Below are 18553 nucleotides of genomic sequence, written 5' to 3'. Positions count from 1 at the left end.
AGTCATTCCAACAGGTGTAAAATGATATTTCCATTGTGCTTTTGGTTTGCATTTCCCTCCAGACTAATCCCATTGAGTACCTTTTCATGTACTTGTTGGCTATTTGTTTGTCTTCTTTGTAAGACATTCAGCTCCTTTGCCTGTTTTTAAAATTGGGATATTTGCTTTTTTACTATTGAGTTGTATGATTTTCTTGTACATTTTGGGTATTAACCCCTTTTTGGGTATGTGGTTTGCAAATATTTTTTTCCCATTCCTTCAGTTGCATTTGTTCTTTTGTTGATGGTTTCCTTTGCTGTGCAGAAGCTTCTAATTGACTTTTAAAGAGAATTGGCAATATGAAAGTAAGTTTAGCTGTCTGGTTTGAATTATCCTCAATTTGAATTAGTGTGACCCAAATTAATGGGATTTTACTTTGATTCTTTTTGAAAGAGATTAGTATCACCATGAAGGAGATGTTCTGTTTGATATTACCCTAAAGTCAAGGAAGGTTTCAAATAATGCTTTGACAATCAATTTTGCATGTCTCTTACAAAATTGTCCCTTCTCTTTCATTACTTGTATATAGCATGACCTTCTAAAGAACATTCACTTAATATTTTTTACAGGATGGAGGATTAATTTACAGCAAACATCATTTTATTTATTTATTTTAAAAGCTTTTCTGTTGGGTCTTATTATGTTTGATCTATTCTGTATGAAACCAAGAAAAAAGAATTAATAGCTATAAATGTAACTTGGTATCAAGTCCTATTCAGATGGCTTGAACAATCTTAATTGTGTGAACCTTTCAAAGCTTTGCTTATCTAAGGAAAGATGTACATTGAGCCCAAGATGACAGCAAAGAAGGTGACTTTCTAACTCTTAACATCCATCACTCTGTAAAGGACCATTAAAATTAGACCAACACCCAGCTCTTGGGCATTGCTTAAATACTACCTTAACAAAATGCAATTCTCTGACCTGGGTCATATCATTTCATTTCTTTTGTTTTTGTTTTTCTCCAGCTTTATTGAGAAATAATTGACATACATCACTGTATGAGTTTAAGGTGTACAGCATGATGACTTGATTTACATATGTTTTGAAATGATTACCCAAAATAGAAACAAGAGTAAGATAAAAAGAGTCAAGGAAAAAACTTCTCTTCATGATGAGAACTCTCTAGATTTACTCACTATCACCTTTCTTCTGTATCATATAGCAGTGTTACCTATAGTTGTCATGTTGTACATGACATCCCCAGTACGTATTTATCTTTTAACTGGAAATTTGTACTTTTGACCACCTTTCCTCCAATTCTGCCCCATTTCCACCTCTGGTAGACACAAGTCTGATTTCTTTTTTGTATGAATTTGGCTTTTTTGAGTTTGTTTTTTTTTTTCTTTCTTTCTTTTTTTTTTTGTTTCACATATAACTGAGATCATACAGTATTTGTCTTTGACTGATTTATTTCACTAAGCATTATGTTTGTGGACCTTGAAAGCAAGGTCCACCCATGTTGTTGCAGGTGGTGGGACTTCCTTGTTTTTTTTATGGCTGAGTTATATTCCATTGTATGTATACACCACAACTTCTTAATCTGTTCATCCATTGATAGACATTTAGGTTGTTTCCATGTTGTGGGTAAGTAATGCTGCTATGAACATGGGGGTGCAGATATCTTTTTGAGTTAATGTTTTGTTTCCTTTGGTTATATTCCCAAAAGTGGAATAGCTAGACTATGTGGTAGTTCTATTTTTAATTTTTTGAGGGACTTCCATATTGTTTTCCACAGTGGCTGCACCATGTTACATTCCCACCAATAGCGTACAAGGGTTTTCTTTTTTCCAGATTCAAACCAGCATTAGTTATCTCTTGTCTTTTTGATCATGGCCATTCTAACTTGTGGGAGGTGATATCTCATGGTTTTAATTTGCATTTCCCTGAAGACTAGCGATCTTGAATATTTTTTCATGTATTGTTGGCCTTTTGTATATCTCCTTTGGAGAAATGTTTGTTCAGGTCCTTTGCCCATTTTTTAGTTAGTTTTTAATCTGCTGTTGAGGTATATGAGTTCTTTGTATGTTTTGAATATTAACCCCTTACCAGATATATGGTTTGCAAATAATTTTTCCCACTTTGTAGGTTATCTTTTCATTTTGTGGTTGTTTCTTTTGCTGTACAGAAGCTTTTTAGTTTGATGTATTCTCACTGGTTTGTTTTTTATTTTGTTGCTTGTGCTTTAGGTGTCATCATCATTTTCTAAAGTCCTTTCCAACTCTGGAATTGTTCCTGTGATCCATTACTCCTCAGTTTCAAGGATTCCAGCGTTTTGGCTGACAAAGTTGTTTGCACTTTGAACAATCTGTTGTAGGGATGTCATCTTGGGGGCTGGGGCTAATGAGAACTCTGCGCCAACAAAAGTATACAACAAGACAATTTTTTTGAATATAGAGAGTGCCTAAAAGTTTCATGTATAGCTCTACCTGGGTTCAAAGCCCAATTGTGGCTCAACAAAACCTAATTTAACTCTTCCTGGACTCTGCTAGAGAAGATTGCAATACACAGTCTGGGTCCCTGCAGTTCTGTGAATGCACGTTTCCTCCTGAGATAAAGTGCAGGATGATGGAAAGCAGCTCCTTGGAGGTGATCACTTTCTCAGTCTGTTTTCCTTGGCTTGGGTTCAGAACATGGAGGGCTTTCTCTGAGCCCTTGGAAGATGCGGCCTGTGCACGTACTGCTCAGCTCCCAGGCCTGGGTTTATGGAAAAAAGTTCCTAAAGAAACAGATTGAAATTGAGCAAGATCAAGTATTCACTTGTGGGTTTCCACAAAAGTTGCTTTTTTTATTTTCCCCTTCACTAGCTTGTGGAAATGTCTCAGGGCTGCCTCATCTGGAGAGATTTGTGCATTAAGCCAAAAAAAATTATAATTCATATCCCTTCCTGTTCTCCCGGGGATTCAACACACAGGCAGTCTTATATGCATTCTCTAGCATTTATCTCCCTGCTTCCTGTTCGTCTCAGGACTGTCTTAGGGAGTTACAACATCCTTCCTGTACAGCCCTGCAGCCTGTGTTTGTTATAAGTCACATATTTGATTGCGTTCAGAGTGGAAGAGAACTGCACCGGCAGACATGTAAGGTGTCTTTCTGTATATCCACCAGCCTCCTTCCCCACATTTCAAGTTACTGAATTGAGATCCAGAAGAAATGGAAGGAGGCTGAAGTGTTCATTGGAAGAACCTTAGTCCCAAGTCCTGAGAACCATCCTCTCTTCTCTCTACTATAGAAGTTATTTCTAGCTTGATGGTTTTTTGTAAACATTGGCCTAAGTGTGGGGATAGATTCCTGCAGTGTAAAAGATGTTCTTCTAGAGGAAGTTAATTTCCTTTAGAAGCAGTGTTGATTCTTTTGGACCAAATAATGTACTAGAACATTCTAAAACTTCCTTCTTCTATTTTTTTTTAAGGAGAGAGAGTGTGCATGGGGTGGGGGAGGGGCAGAGAGAGAGGGAGAAAGAGAATATTAAGCAGCCTTGATGCCCAGTGTGGAGCCCAATGCAGAGATCCATCTCACCACTCTGAGATCATGACCTGAGCTGAAATCAAGAGTCAGACACTTAACCAACTGAGCTACTCAGGGGCCCCATCAAACTTCCTAACTTCTAAGTGGAAATCTGTGACTGAACATTTTTGAAGCATTCAGAGATATATGGAAGAATAATGTATGTCCTGGGAAAGTCTAGATACTTAAATACTCTGATAAGAACTATTTACCTTTGCCTCTTTGTCTCCACATCAGCAAGGAGCCAAACATCAAACTGTCCTCTGGTATTGCCCCATGGAGTTCCTTACTAAGTGGGATGATGAAAATCTGTCCATTTGTCATGCAGTCGAGACTCCAGGGCCAGAAGGAAAGAGGATACTGCAGACAGTACACTAACATTTCTTCTTCCAGGTTCCTGCTCTATCCTGGAGGAAGTATGGTATGGTACAGTAGTGCATTAATTAATTGATTAATTAATCCACTTACACATTCAATACACTGTCTAGGTGCTCAGAGGATGTGAGGTGCTAAGTCTTAATATTCAAGAGCTAAGAGTTTAGCTGTTTAGGAGAAACATGTACACAAGAAGATGGACTGAAGTGTTGTACATACTGTAAGTATATGTAGGAAAGATGGAGAGAAATGAATGATCTCTGGATTGATGAGAGGTGCACTCAACATTTCTTGTGGCTGGTCACACCAAGGAATTAAGATAGAAATGGAAAGTCAGGTGTTCTCTCAGAAGCACTTTGTACTTTTTCAGGTATTCTCTTAGTGTTTCTTAAAAACTGTTATGAAAAGCTTTCATCCCTCCTTGCTGACTTCTCAGTGCTGGGGTATAGAAGCACCTGCTGCTAGTAAGCACTGCTGGTGTAGAAATCTGACCTGGACAGAGTTTGACTTCCTATAAATATCCATACTGAATTTTCCATTGCATATCTCAATATGAATACATGAATAAATGAATGAATAAGTGAATCAATGCCACGGATCCTTTTCCTTAGCTTTGTTACCAAACTCATTGCATGACCTCTTTGGGTTTCCTTTTTAATAGTTGTCAAAATGACTGCTCAGCCTTATTTCGTGGGGGCCGAGGGGAAAGATCAAGCGAGAAAGCCAAGGAAATATTTTGAAATATTTAACATACTTGAAAAACTTTACACATGTAGGGTGACGCTATTAATCATTGTCTTTTGTGAAAAACATGACATAGTGAAGCCATGCAGGAAGGAGGGAGAAGAGGGAAGAATGGAAGGAGAAAGCAAAGGATGGAATCAGAGACCAGGAAGGGAAGGGAGCAGAAGAGAAGAATAAAATGAAACCCATGCTTAGATGACTGAATCCAGGCTGGGGTCTCCACGTAATGCCAATGTATGGAGGAGACACCAGGATAAATGGAGAGTCTGCTCAAGAAGGATTTCATTAGCCCCTGGGGTCCCTGGGTGGCTCAGTCGGTTAAGTGCCTGACTCCTGATTTCGACTCAGGTCGTAATCTCAGGGTCCTGGAATTGAGCCCCATGCTGGGGGGTCTGCACTCAGTGGGGAATCCAGTTGAGGACTCTCTCTCCCTCTGCCTTTGCCCTTCTTCCCTGCATAATCTCTTTTTCTAAAATAAATAAATCTTTCATTTTTTTTTTAAAGAAAAATTTCATTAGCCTGAAAGACTGTGACCAGCAAGGTTTGTTTTGACTCACTATTCAGTGATTGAAACTGATCTTTGCTGCCTCTGCTCAACTGATAGCAGTTGAGGCAAACTTTTTTGGATAAATAAATGACATGAGACCACCCTTCACTAGCTCCTTCACGGCTTCAGACATGAAGTAGATACGGCTGATGGAAAACTATTAGCCAGAACATAGAGAAAACTAAATGTTGCACTAAAAGCTGGGTCAGTTGTCATCACAGATAAAACAGAAATTTTTATTACAGATATTCACACCTGTAGGGCAGGACTTCAAAGGAAAAAATTTAAAACTTTAAAACATTAGACAAGTGATTGCCCTGCTTGAGCCCATGCTGTGCCCTAAGGGCAGTCCTAGGTCTTTAGTGGGCGGTGAGAGAGTTTGAGATATGACAGGGACCTGAGAACTTCAAAGGTATGAAGAAATAGTTCTTGTTTTCAGTGGACTGTGTTGTTTAGAGGGTATCACACAGTATGGAGGAGGAAAAAAAAGGCAAACAGCAAATGCCAAGGGATATAGTGGAAAGAAGATCTGGGGGTCTGCAGGACTGGGTTCTAGTTTTGACTCTGGATGAATGTGCAGGCTTGCTGAGTCATGTCAGCTTTCTCTCTGACAGACCCTCTGTGAAATGAAGAGATTGGAGTAAACAGTCTCTGAGGTTCCAGATTCTTTATAAAAAAATAAAAATAAAAGTTCATTTAGTTCCTAGAGAGTATTGAGTTATAATAACAATGAAATTGTTGTTATAGCTAATATAATTTATTATGTGCTAAAATCTTTATGCATTGTTTCAGTTCATCCTCATGCAATCTTATAAAATAAGTATTTTCCCACTCATTTTAAAAAAAATATTTTATTAATTTATTCATGAGACACACACACAGAGAAAGAGAGAGAGGCAGAGACACAGGCAGAGAGAGAGCGGGCTCCATGCAGGGAGCCCGACGCGGGACTTGATCCTGGGTCTCCAGGATCAGGCCCTGGACTGAAGGTGGCTCTAAACCACTGAGCCACCTGGGCTACCCTCCCACCCATTTTTTAAAAATATTAATCTATTTGAGAGAGAATGGAGGGAGGGGCAGAAGGAGAAGGAGAGAGAATCCTAAAGCCTACTCCTTGTTGAGCATGGAGGCAAACCCAGGGCTGGATCCCAGAACCCTGAGATCATGACCTGAGTCAAAATCAAGAGTTGGACACTTAACCAACTGAGCCACTGAGGTGCCCCTCCTACCCATTTTTTAAATAAAGAAACTGAGATTCAGAAAGCTCCAGCACTCTGCTCTTAACCACTACAGTATAACAACGGTAATAATACTAGCTAAGATTTATATAGAGCTTGTCACATGCGCAGCTGTATTCCAAGCATTTTGCATATATTAACTCATTCTGCTGGGCAATGAGATAGCTACTATACTATTACGATTCCTGTTATACAGCTAGGGAAACTGCATTATGGCAATTGTAAATCACTGGCAGATCTGGGATTATAATCCACGCAATTTGGCTCCAGAAGTCACGTTCTTAACTGTTAAGCTATCCTATCCTTTACTGTATGCATAACTGCAGAAAAGATGTGGCTTTAATAATGTAGTGACATTACATTCTACACCTGAAAGTGGGGTGTGTGTGTGACATGTGTGCATGTGCACTCCTGTTTTTGAGCAAGATATCCTCACAAAAGGCTTCCTGCTGTTTTGAATATGGCTTGGAATTTGGGGAAGGATATGATTTCAGAGGGAGAAAGCAAGAGGAGCATTTCTAGACAGGGATTAGCCAGTATCACAGTAGGACGCAATAATGTGCGGTGAACACAAAGACTCTAGAGGCTGCTGGCAGCAGGGAGGTAGAGGGCCTTGTTAGGCTAATTGTCAGTGTTGAGTAGGACAGACAGTGACAGAGCATAGATCTTGGTCCCAGGTTATTCTGATAGAGGAAGGAAGAAAGGAAGGATTTGGGTTGTAGATGTAATACATCCAAGGTAGATATGAGAAGGAAGCATAAGAAATGCTTAAATGAAAGATTAAATGGATAAGAATTATTTATCTTGGAGAAGAGGGCTAAGGGAAGAAAATAATTTTCAGAGATTAATTTTTTTAAAGATTTATTTATTTATTTTAGAGAGAGGGGTGGCGAAGGATAGAGAATAGGAAAGGGAGAGAGAATTTCCACAGACTCCCCACTGAGTGTGGAGCCCGACGTGGGGCTCCATCTCCTGACCCTGAGTTCATGACCTTAGCTGAAACCAAGAGTTATTTGCTCAACTGATGATCCACCCAGGCACCCCGAGATTAATTTTTTAAATAATCAAAATAATCTCAGACTATAGAATGAGTTTTTATGAGATGCCATGCTTTTCTTATCTGAGGGTCCTTTGAAAAGGGTCAGATTGTGTTATCCATCTTAGTTTAGGTTAATCTTATTCCAAGGGGGTGTGCTGGCCATCAGAAATGACAATACACAGCATACCTGTCACCAGTCTCCCATGCCACACCTGTGACACAGCGTTAGCCGATACTCTAGCCCTACCAAATTACTTGGAATTCTTAAAATTCTATATGCTGTTTCTGTTTTAGTATCTTTTTCATATACCCTCTCTCTCCTTTTTTAAAAAAGGTTTTATTTATTTATTCATGAGAGACACACAGAGAGAGGCAGAGACATAAGCAGGCTCCCTCTGGGAAGCCTGATGCGGGACTTGATCTCAGGACTTTGGGATCACACCCTGATCCAACAGCAGATGCTCAACCACTGAGTCACCCAGTTGCCCTTCTCTACTCCTTGTAAAATAGGCCTTTTTTTCTGCCTAACAAACTTCCTGCACATGCTTCAAAACACACTTCACGCATCAATCCTATAAAGCCTTCCCTGACTTCCCTGGGACAGCTGGTTGCTTTTTGTTGGGCTTTCTCCTGGCCTTTCAGAGGCAAGGCCTTGTCTTTTTCACCCCAGTATCCTGATACTTAAAATAATGTCTGGCACGTAGTACATTATGAAATTTGATTAATAAAAATATACATCAAATGACATGCCCGTATTAGTTTTCCCCAATCCATTTGGAAATGAATACAGTAACAGAGAATTGAAACCAGGTTTTCCCACAACCAGTCCCTTTGATTTTTCTCCCTTTCCATCACCAGCAGAGGATCTTATTACTTAGACCCTGAAATGGCCTCCTCAGGGGTCTCCTTCGTCCACAGTTTCTCTCTACCAAACCACCCTGCATCCAATCCATAAGCAGATTAATTTTCTTAAAATTAATATTGATACTACTTTCTTGTATAAAACTTTAATCTTGCTTTCTTCTATTTAATAAAGTTTAAACTCTAACTTAGCCATATATTAAGGCTTCTCCAACTATCCATGACCTTATTTTCCCACTTCAGCTGACACTTCTTCCCAAGCAAAAACTTCCTGCTGCACCATCTATGTGGCTTGCTATGGCCAATGTGCTCCTTGATTGCTTACTCATATGCCTTTACCCACACTAACCTCTTTTGCTTGGGTCTGTCTTTCATTTCCATCCTCTGTGCACTGTAACTCTCCCTCCAGTTCTTTTGCCTGTACTTTTTCTTCCTTCTCACAACTAGTTTGTGATTCTTTTTTTTGTACTACACCATTCAGAAGTAATCCTACCATTTCTAATCTCCTCCTACAACACTTAGGTGGTTTATACTACCTACCTGGACCTTGTCATATGCTGCGTTATCTTGCAGAAGCTAGAACATTTGGGTTCTAACTCTAGCTTCACCTTTTATAAGTAAAAATGATTTACTTGTCTTTGAAATGGGAGTGTCAATAGATACCTACCCACTTTTTGTTATAGTAGGATAAAGATCAAGTGTGAAATTATATTTGTGTTAAGTCATAAGCAATAAGAAAGCTCTTGTTATATTTTATCCTTTACATCAGTTTGCTAGGCTTATGAAAGCCAAACCTGCGTCTCATACACTAACTCTTTGCCTTTGTATCCTGAAGGTTTAAAGCATAGTGTTTTGCTCATAACAGGTGCCTCAGGAAATATCTATTGAATGAGTGATGAATCATCTCCACAGGAAAGAGAGTGAGCCAGCTAATTGTGGCAGCAAGGGTTTGTTTGTTGACAAATGAGACTAGGTATCATCTAGAAATGTGAGATCATGAGGGTTTGCTGACACTTTCCTTTCAAGCTTCTCTTCCCTCAACCTCCCTGATATACTCACGCTCACACCTACTTGTTCCCAGTTTTCTCTGGCTGTCACTGTGTTTTAGAGAGTAGAAAGCAGGACCATGAGCATCTGCCATTCATTTGACTTTGGTGCTTGTGCATGGGTAAACCGCTGGGCCCTTTGCCCAAGCCAAAGACCTGGGATGTGTTATGGGACTGAGCATATTTTCTTGGTTATGTTACAAGTGATGAAGGCCATTGAACTAGTCTGTGATGTTATAGAGGGAGAATAGGATAGTTGGAGTTAGAAATTGGAGACAGATACCTTTGTGGCTCTTACTTTTTAGTGTTGTACTAAAATCACCGTCTAAAACATGTTAGTAAATTGAACACCAATAAAAAATAAATTAAAAAAAATAAAATAAAATTTATGCTTTAAACATTAAAAAAAATAAAATAAAACATGCCCTCTAATGAACACAACTGCAAAAGTTAAATAGTAATTCTGGATGTTATTATGAAAGTGAACAGATCTCAGAATGAAGGACCAGTGATACACCTGGTACCATTGGTGCAGATAGGATGCCTGAATAAGAGTCCATTAAGTTTCACCTTTGTGGAATACGTGAAGAGACTTCCAAACATCACTTCAGTTCTGTGCCAGGATGTATCAGGACCTAAGTCAAAAAGACAAACCACTAATACTGATCTTGTCTTTATTTTTTCCTTAAGGATTTTTTTTTTTGCATTAACCTTACCTTTTATAATACTGAATTAGTATATTATTTATCCTGATTATTGAGATTTTTGTATCTACCTTAAATCTGTGCTGGAGGTGAGCACCTCACACATCTTGACCTTAGTCCCAGTCCTAATTCATTTGATTTTAATGTGTGTATCTGTGTGTGCACCACTAACGAGTGAAATTTTTTTTAAATTTGTCTCAATTATAAAAAAACTGTATGCTTCCTTGAGAAAGCACAGATTAAGAAATCTTTATACCATAGCCTACAAAGTCATAGAATAATTATTATCCTCATACTATCAACATTTAGTGACCAGTTGTTTTTAGATTTCTGCTGGGTATTTTCTAGAACCCTGTGGTCACATGAGGTGACTTCCTTCTTGGAATTTATAATCTAGTAGGGTATATAAGGAAATATTTAGATGCAATTGACATTTAGTGAGTACACACAATGTTCTAGATGCTTTGTGAAGCAGGTTATACATGCTTTATCCCCTTTTATCTTTTTCACAGCAACCCCGTGTGATACTATTATAGCCATTTTTTAAAAATGACTTTATTTTTTAGAGGCCTTTTGGGTTCACAACAAAATTGAGCAGAAAGTACAGAGAGTCCTCATATGCCTCTCCACTGGTCTAGCTTACCCACTATCAACGTCCCCCATGAGAGTGGCACATTGGTTACAATCAGTGAGCCCCCAATGACTCATCGTCATCACCCAGAGTCCATAGTTTATATCAGGGTTCACTCTTGGTGTTGGACATTCTAAGGGTTTGGACAAGTGTATAATGACCTGTGTCCACTACTATAGTATCATCCAGAGTCACTGCCCTTAAAATCTGCTGTGCTCTACCAATTCTTCCCTCCATCCTCAACCTATGCAACCACTGATTTTTTTCTCTCTCCCCATAGTATTGCCTTTTTCTAGCATATTGTATAGTTGGGCCCAGTGTGTTGCCTTTTCAGATTGGCTTCTTCCTCTTAGTTCTATGTGTTTAAGTTTCCTCCATGTCTTTTCATGGCTTGATAACATCTTTTTAGCATTGAGTGATGTTCCATTGCCTGGATGTTATTAGATGCATTTTCATATGAGGAGAACAAAGAGTAGTGAGATAAAGCACCTATACAGAAGTCAAAGTGAGCAGAGAGCCAAAGTTTGAGCTCTAAATCTCTTGATGCCAATTGGAATGCTCTTTCCATGGACCTACAGTTACTTCAGGTAAGGAAGTAATGGGCAGTTCAAATAAGGCTGGATACCAAAGGAAAGTGCCCTGATGGGGCCAAGAGTTAAGGGGGCAATCTTTAGAACTTCATTTTTAGATAAGACACAACTGGGACCAGCTGCTGTTTTCCTTTGGTCATTCCTGGAACATTTCATGGAGTGAGGAGTCATTAGGAGGAATTTGAAGGGCTTATAATGGATGAAAGGTAGACTGGGGTTGGGAATTTCCCAGACAAATGATGTAATTTGAGAAACGTGGAAGGACATGGGAACAAGTTAGCTTCTTGAAAAACTCCCCATACAAAGCTTGTATAGTCTTAGATACCAGCTGCCAAATAATACAACTAAAGGAGGACAAAAATACAGCTCTTTCAACAGAATCAAGTCTGTGTTTCTCTCATTTTGATATTTTTCTTCCCCACTTAACAATGCATGTGACATGGGTACTGGCCACTGTTTGCATTTATTAAACAATTAACTATGTGTCAGGCCTGGCGCCAGCTACTTTATATGCAGTGATTTATTTCGTTCTCACCACATGTCTATAAAATAGGTTCCATCATTCTGCCCATTCTACAGACAAGGAAGTTCCATGTCCAAAGAGAAGTAACTTGCCCAAGACAAGGAAGCTAGTATATGCTGGAGTGAAATTTGAACTCACGTTGGTCTGATTTCAGAGTCCAGACTCTATTCACTGAAGTAATAGAATCTGGCCTCAGAGTGTATCCAACTGATGTTAATTTTCTTCACCACATTTGATCATTCTCTTTAGACTTCTGCAAAGAGTCGTGAAGGAGAGCTCAGCACCACTCAGCACACATTAAATCCATTATTTAATAAGGCTGCTCTAAGTATCATCAAGTTGCCTGGATGTAGACTTGATATTTATGATAAGAAAAGGGAAATATGTTGTATGTCTTTGATGTATCTGTATTTACATGTTGTTGCACCAGAGAAACATTGTCACTTCTTAAAAGTAGAGAGGTAAGTGGAGTTGGCAAATTGGCCGAGGCTAATACATGGCATGAACACCTCTCATGAGCAGAAGAGAAGCCAACATGTTTGGCATCATTTGTTCATTTCAGAGGTGAGAAAACCAAAGCTCATAAAAGTGGTTTGCTTGATTACCAAGGAGCCAGTTAAGTGGTAGAGTTAAGATTACCCTTCACGTCTGTTTGGTACAAAAGCCTTTACTCTTTCTAGTACATCCTCGTGCTTCTTATTAAGTTCAGCTTCCTGGATAGATGTAAATTCTTCCTTTTATATGTTGGCTCTGTTGGATGTGGTCCTCGTTGGATGCCTTATAAAGAAAGACATTGTAATTAAAAGATGTCTGTGAGGAGAGATGTCAGGAGCATGTTGTGATTTTTTATTTTTTTATTTTTTTATTTTTTTTTCATGTTGTGATTTTAATGTTGGCTCTGAAATACTCTCTAAAGGGAACACTCAGATCCATCAGTTCCATTCTCTAAACTTCATATTCATGTTCAGAAACTTCCCTCCACACAAGGTAAGCCAAAAATAGAGCAGTGTTGACTCAGAAGTCCTAGACTATGTACACATTAGCTGTGTGGCTTTCTGCAGCGTGAGACATTGGTTTTCTACCATTACAAAATGCAAAAGGGTTTGGGCACTTTGTCTTCCTTGGCCTACAATTTTATAACATACCTCTGATCTGGGAGTGTGCTTCAGCAGAGTCTTTTTTTTTTTTTTTTTTTCAGCTGAGTCTTCTTCATTCAGGTATGTAAAGTGAATCTTCACCTGGTAAAATATTTATTTCTTACTTTTCACTATAATTGCAAAAACGTCCATCACACTTAGACAACCTGCATTGATTTCCATGATCATGGTGACTTCTGTCTATATAGCTCTCGACAATTTGTAAAGCTCCTTTACACACCAAGTCTCACTTTGCCTCTCAATAACCTAGAGGAAGGGAGCCAATATCAAACATGGGTTTGAGTTCCTTAAATTCTTCATTTGTAAAGTGTGCATGATATTTATATCTATCTCCTTAGTTGACTGTGAGGAAAAAATAAAATCATGCACATAACATGCTTAGCAGGGAGTCTCTCACATCATCAGTGTTGAATGAATGTTGGCTGTTTTTTGATGGCTGTTGAATGTTGGCTTGCTCCAGATCTCAGACCTTCCTGACAATGGAGCTGGACTAGAACCTGGGTGTTCTAACCCAAGATCTGTGAGAAAACGAGAAGGACCATTTCTTCTGGGGAAAGAGTGGCCCATTGACTTTATTCCTGGGTCTATGCAAGCCCACTCTATTCACTCAGTATACTCTGAGAGTCGCCTACTCTGGATTAGGCACTGTGTGAGGCATTGAGGATACTAAAATATAAAAGAGCACAACTTTTGTACTCAGAGTTTCATGTCTAGTGAATGAGACAGATATGTAAAAAACAATGTGTCAGGCATTTCATAATTTTTTTAGATGAATAATGAAAGAAAGTACAAAGTGCTTTGGCATGAATAAGGAAGGAAGCACCTAAGTGCCAGGGGAGTTTGGCAGTTATACATGAGCTGAGTGCTGACTGATGAGCTGGTATTAGCTAGACAAAAGGCCAAAGGAAGAGAAGACATTGTGAGTAGAGGGAATGGTGTATACACAGGAAAGAGTTGTGAGAGAACATGGAATGCTCGGAGAATGCAAGGACTTCCGTATGGTTGGACCTCAGTTAGAGTCTGAGGGGTTGACAGAAATTAAGTCTGAGGAAGTGGGTAGAAGTCAGGTTGCAAAGGGATTGTATGCCATGCTAAGGGGATGGACATTCATCTTTAAAGTAACCAAGGAATAGTGAGTGCATGATTTTACACAACAACAAAATGGCAGCCTCATTTTTAAAATGAGAACACTCTGCTGTTTATGTGGAGAAAGATTGGAGAATATGATTATCAGAAGCAGAGTTTAGATTCTACTATGGTCTAAGCAAGAGAAACTGCAAATATGGATTAAAGCTATATAGCAGGGTACTGGAAAAGTGACCTAGATTGGTAATGTATTTGGAGATATTGGTTGTTGGAAGTGAGAGTAATTTAGAAGAGGAAGGTGAGGTGACACCCAGGTTTCTGGATTAGGTCTTAGAGTACATGGTTGACCACTATTAGCACCAAGAGAAGTTTAGTGAGACTTTCGCAGTAACTATCTGGTGTTCCAGAAAGAGGCCTGGATGGCAAAGGGAATGTGAATGAGCAATATCCATGAAGTAGACAGGACTTGAAGCTTTAGCTCTGGAAAAGATGGGCCAGGGAGAACGGATAGTGAAGAGTTGCTTTGTTTTGCCTGTGTTTGCAAAGACCAGAGGCACTACCACATGAATGATAATTGTTGGATAAAGCTCCTCTAAGAACCACAATTCCATGCATTTCACAGGGTCCCCACACTTCTCCCAACAGGGCAACTCCTGAGTAATTAGGAAGTGATTAGATAGCCAGTAGGTGGATTTAGGCTTTCTCCTCCCCACTGCTCACCTTCTGAGGTGTCACTATTCATCCGAGGCTGAATCAACTAAAGATGAGGAGGGAGAAAGCAAGAGTCCAGTTGGCCACATGCAAAAGATCCATAGTTTATTAGGATTAGAGATGAACCCATTAAATAAACTATTGGCTATCATGATGTTGTAGTGTTATTTTTGAATTTGCGTTGCCATACCCATGCTGTTATGGATGGTGGAAAATTGACAGTTTTGATTATGGCTGATATTCAACTTTGTATAAGGCAAGCTTTTTAAGATTAGGTATAAAAAATTTTTTAAGCACCCCTCTCCCCAAGGTTCTTTCTCTAGAAAGCTGCTCCAGAGTGAGTAGTGCTCTGATATTTTTCTCAGAACTTCTCTTTTCAGTTCAGAATTTTATCAGCAATTCTTATGCTAAGAGGGGTCAGGAGATGAGGCACTTCTCACGTTACCCTTGAAGCTACTCATGAATAATGGCCTATATCACCTCTATTGTCTGCCGCAAAACATAAGCAACCAGACAGAGGAGAAATTAAAGATCACTGAATGAGCCGGAAGAGCAGGCTGAGGCCCTGATAGTGTGAAGAGGTAAAAAATACAAGGTAGAACAGATGGTTATGTAGGGGGAAATGTTTGAGTAGATTAACTACTCAACAGCTAGAGAATGAGCCAAATTCCCTGGTTTAAAGGCAAGAACAACAACAGAAAAGTATTCTGAAATCTTCAGAGTGAGATTAAGGGCATGCCCACCAAAGAGTAATGTGGCTAAAATAAATTAGGGGTCATTATTCCAGGCTGAATGCATAATGGACTAAGAAGCTCACTGGGCTTTTCACTGCCCCTTCATATCATTTCCTGTGATTTATGCTGCCAGTTTTTGCTGTGTGGGGGAAATCTGTCTCTCTAAATACTTTCTTCCTTCATCTGTGAATTGATTTCATTGAACTCTGACTGGAGTTTAGGTTGGTTGGGTGGGGCCTGGGGGGGGGTGAGTGAGCACAGGGGTAGGTATTAAGCAAGACTAGAACAGTCTAAGCAAGCAAAATAATCCCCCCCGCCCCCCGCCCCGGCCCCGTGGACTCATAGAAGCTGTCCTGGGAAAATGTATTTCTATCTGTTTGTGGGGAGGCTGTGTGGATTTTTTTTTTCCTGGCTACAGGTAGACAATATATACAAAAACAATGACTTCCTCCAATTTGAAAGCATAGCACCTGCCTACCAGAAAACTCACCGAAGACTCTCAAGAGAGGGGCAAACATTTAAAATGAAAACTTGGCTGGGCTTCAATTCTGTCCTGGCTGAGTTAGTTTGAAGTAAGAGGAGGAAACAAAGAACACTCCGACCGAGGAGGTCACAGAGTGTGACAAGGGGTCTGTAAGAGGGCATACTGTGCTGCCTAATGAGAGAAAACCAAGCCTTTTGTGTTGGGGCACGAGTCCAGGGAGTGATGGATGCTCTCTGTACGGAGGCTCAGACCTTTCTGTCCCACAGCCTGGCTGCTGCTGGACCCTGTGACATGACTGGCTTGGAGGAGCCTGGCCCTTTGTTTCAGTGGCTTCTGAGGCAGTGACATCAGATTTGATGGCTATTGGCGCCTTCAGAGAGGCAAGTTTTATGTTCTGATGTTTTTTTTATTAGAGCTTGCTAGAGCTAAGTAGAAAAGAGTGCTTTAATCCTACCTGTGAATAAAAGAGCTAAAACTTTTAAATGAGAATAATAATATAACTACAATAAAATCACTTTAAAGTGCCCCCCCCCCCGCCCTGACTTTCTCAGAAGGAAAAACATACCTGATGCAGTACCTCTATTAGGACAGGAAGAGAGTAAAACAGCATCACAGCCCGAATCATCCTTGTTTTGTTTTCAAACAAATCATTTAAGGCAACAATTCTCTTTCTTCCCACTCCCCCATAGAAGCCCAGCACCAGTGAAATTAAACCAATGGCTGCACTCTGCTGGTTTCTAAATATGTGCTTCGGTTCGGTGGGGGTACTGGTGCCCGTGCTGGGGGTGGTGGTGGTGGTAGTGGACATGGTGAAGGTGGAGTTCTATTCTAGAGCCTAGAAGGATCTGAAGTGTTCAGTGTATCCTTCGTAAGATGGTACAGGGTCTTTTCTAAGGACCATTCACACCATGGACTGTTTGGATTGAGATGGTAAGAAATCAGAACCTACAGAATGTGAATTAGAAATGGAAAGACTCTGAAAGGTCTTTCTTGCCCATCACATGTTGCTAGGTAAAGAAGCCCTTTAATTACCCTAGATAGATAAAAATCTCCACATATGGGACCTTACACCCTCCATTTAAATAACCAATATGCAGTATTAAACACTCTCCTAAAATGACTATCCAGCCCTAGCCAGGGATGGCTCGGTTTTGTTATACCCAGAGCACCTTCTTTCTTTTTTTTTCTTTCTTTTTTTTTCAACCTACTGAAATCTTACAGATATATGGATTAATTAAACCATTCATTTCTCCAACGGACATTGATATGTTAAGTGCCTCGAGTGGGCACAATACTAAACTGAGCACTGTAGGGAATACAAAAGAAGGAAGGGGATAGTCCTTGTCCTTGAGGAGTATATCACATTGAGTGGGCAAGAAAATGATTCATTAAGTGACTGGAGAACAATGCAGTGCAGTGCCATGGAAGTATGATACTGTAGGGGAGACGACACATGCTCTGGGAGGTAGGGAAGTCTCATGGAACGAGGCCAGTCTTGACTTGGCTTTTGGTAGAATGAAAGGAGTTTGGAAGGAACATCTTAACTTTCGTGGAGACTATGTAAGAATTTAAGATTCCATTCCTTTCTTCCTCCAAGGCTGTTCCTATCCAGGCTACAGGGCCAATCCCATCTTCCTTATGACCCACAGTCTCCATTTTTCTCTACCATGGCTTCTGTTGTTCACCTTGACAGAGATTTGTGCTGCTAGTTCTACAAATAGAACCCTATCTATGGAATGCTAATCAGTGGCTCTTGGGGGAACTGGCTCCATGGAAAAGTCTCTATGACTGGCCACCTTGCTTTTCCTTCCTCAGGTAGGCGGTACTAGATTGCTGTGTGCTTTTTTTCAACTAAGAGCTGGTACGCTTAGATAGGGTTCTTACATTGTTGAACATGTGCTCACTAATAACAGCGTAACTTCTGGAGGGCAATATCAGTAACTTCTTCAACCTTGTGGATTGTTTCATTCAAGCCAATGTTTATGAACATTTTCTTTTCTCTTTCTTTTTTTAAAGATTTTATTTATTCATGAGAGACACAGAGAGAGGAAGAGACACAGGCAGATGGAGAAGCAGGCTCCCGGAAGGGAGCCCGATGTGGGACTCAGTCCCAGGACCCCAGGATCACGACCTGAGCCAAAGGCAGCCACTTAACCACTGAGCAACCCAGGTGCCCCTGAAAATTTTATTTTCAAAGCTGGTGTTGCTTCTTATATATCATGCTTCACACCAGCTTTATTTTTATTTATTTATTTTTTAAAGACTTTATTTATTCATGAGAACATAGAGGGGAAAGAGAGAGAGAGAGAGAGAGAGAGAGGCAGAGAGAGAAGCAGGTTCCATGCAAGGAGCCTGACGTGGGACTCAATCCCGGGTCTCTAGGATCACACCCTGGGTGGAAGGTGGCGTTAAACTGCTGAGCTACCTGGGCTGCCCATTCACACCAGGTTTAGATGCCACTTGCTCAGGGAGATCTTCCCCTTCAGATCTCTTCCTCTTCTCACTTGAACTTCACTCTTAATTTGCAGTTGTGTATT

The 18553-nt window shown here is 40.0% G+C and overlaps 2 long non-coding RNA genes across 2 annotated transcripts in view; one reads left to right on the top strand and one right to left on the bottom strand.

The window, feature by feature from the left end:
* The window catches only part of LOC140631136 (uncharacterized), a 214310-nt gene that overhangs the window by 16242 nt on the left and 179515 nt on the right, over positions 1-18553 (top strand). The window lies entirely within an intron of this gene.
* Positions 2229-17058, bottom strand: LOC140631138 (uncharacterized). Its single transcript, XR_012028790.1, has 3 exons — positions 16582-17058; positions 12990-13082; positions 2229-12621 (listed from the first exon to the last, which is right to left on the bottom strand). It is a non-coding gene; the product is annotated as an uncharacterized lncRNA (long non-coding RNA).

This window comes from Canis lupus, chromosome 3 (assembly GCF_048164855.1).
Source record: "Canis lupus baileyi chromosome 3, mCanLup2.hap1, whole genome shotgun sequence".
Lineage (NCBI taxonomy): Eukaryota > Metazoa > Chordata > Mammalia > Carnivora > Canidae > Canis > Canis lupus.
This window is presented reverse-complemented; position numbering and strand designations above follow the sequence as displayed.